The following is a 2203-nucleotide window of genomic DNA, read 5'->3' as shown; positions in this document are numbered from 1 at the left end:
AATAAGACAAGCAGCTATGAAAAGATAGCATGACAATAGGAGAGGCAAAATTCTTCAGTTAAGTCAAATAGGAGTCGATTAGGCAAAAAGAGTGAATCATGAAGCAATTAATTCCAATTAACCATGTAGAGATGAAACTAGTAAATAGGAAACTCAGTCATGTCAAGAACACATTCATACACAGTGCATATAAAAACCTAAGAACCTTAAAAGGCCAATTTTCCACAAATAAGTCCGAGCACGCTCTCGTCACCTCGCGTACACGAACTACAATCAACATAGAAGACTCAAATCCTAAGGGGAAGTCCCACACACAAGGTTAGGTAAGATACTTATCTCAAAGTCGACAGACCCCCGGGCCCGCACCTCAGAACCCAATAAATTTTACAAAAACCGAATACCCATTCCGATACGAGTTTGACCATACAAAATTTGTCAAATTCCGATACCATTTCATCATTCAAATCATGATTTTTCATTTTAGACATTTTCTTCAAAAACCAACATTTTCCTCAATCCAAAACACAAATTAAATGATAAAAATGAAGATAAAATCATGGAATATGTTAGATTCTAGGTGAAGAAAACTTACCCAATCGATTTCCTTGAAATTCCCCAAAAGAAGCTCCCAAATCTGAAGTTTAAAACTCAAAATATGAAGAAATGGCCAAACCCTTGACTTATATGATTCTGCCAGGAATTCTGCATCTGCGGTCAAGAAAACGCATCTACGGGACAGCATTTGCGAGAAAGGGTCTGCATCTATGAACTCACCTATTCAGGCCAGTGACCGCATCTGCGGATATACAGCCGCATTAGCGAAACCGCAGAAGCGAAAGGGGAATCGCAGGAACGAGATTTCACCGCAGGTGCGATCGCTTGAACGCAGAAGCAACCTTCGCACCTGCATACCAGCCTCCGCAGAAGCGAGAAATCTCCCAGGCCTCCATGACCACAGAAGCGGACGGGCTCACGCAGAAGCAGAGCCGCACTTGCTCTCCAAAGTCACCGGTGCGAAAACACCAGAAATCAGACATGTTCCAAAACCATGCAAAACATCCGGAACTCGTCTAGAACACACCCGAGGCCCCCGGGACCCCGACTGAACACACAAATAAGTTCTATAACCTAAAACGGACTCGATCGAGGTCTCAAATCACATCAAAAGATGCCAGAAATGCAAATCGCGCCATGAATCGAGCTTATGAACTTCCAAATCTTCCAACTTCTAGAACTCGTGCCGAAGCCTAGCAAATCAACTCGGAATGATGCCAAAGTTTGCAGACAAGTCCAAAATGACATAACAGAGCTGCTCCAACTCTCGAAATCATATTCCGACCCCGATATCACAAAAGTCGACTATGGGTCAAACTTCTCCATTTCCAAACTTCAACTTTTCCAACTTTCGTCGAAATGCCTCAAATTACCCTACGAACCTCCAAGTCAGAATTCGGACGCACACCTAAGTCCAAAATTATCATATGAAGTTGTTGAGATCACCCAAAACTCATTCCGGATCTGTTTGCACAAAAGTCAAATTCTGGTCAAATTCTCTCCGCTTAAACTTCCAAAACTAGATTCTTTCTTCCAATTCAACTCTGAATCATCTGGTAACTAAATTTAACCATGCACGCAAGTCGATACTCATATTATGAATCTGTTCCAGACCTTACGCTGCCAAATGGAGCTTAATTTCTCAAAACGACCGGCCGGGTCATTATATCCTCCCCCTCTTAAAACAAACGTTCATCCTCGAACGTGCCAAGATTCTCCTCGAAGCCCTCAAATTGTTGAATGCATACTTCCAACATACACCCGCGGGTCATCCCACGTCACCCTAATCAACATAAGCCTGACGACACCATCTCAACTGGAATTTAGCCTTCCAACCCACACCGATAAGCCTCATAGCCAAAATCCTCACCTTCCATTCACTTCCAAAAGACCTGATTCTAAATCCACATCCGGTATTAGTCTCAACTAACTGCAACCACTATTCCTATACCCACAGAGTACGACCACACAACATACACACCACACATAGGCCTATAATGACATTTCTGATCACAATATCTGGCCGAAATCAAATCCTGCACCGGCCACTAGCCTTTTATTCAATAAGAACCTGTTTCAACCCTCCATAACACTGACAACGATTCAAGAAGCATGAAGACTCATAACCAGACACCTGAATCAATAAGTC

This window comes from Nicotiana sylvestris, chromosome 8, assembly GCF_000393655.2.
Source record: "Nicotiana sylvestris chromosome 8, ASM39365v2, whole genome shotgun sequence".
Lineage (NCBI taxonomy): Eukaryota > Viridiplantae > Streptophyta > Magnoliopsida > Solanales > Solanaceae > Nicotiana > Nicotiana sylvestris.
The sequence above is the reverse complement of the archived record's forward strand: the minus strand, read 5'-3'. Positions refer to the sequence as shown.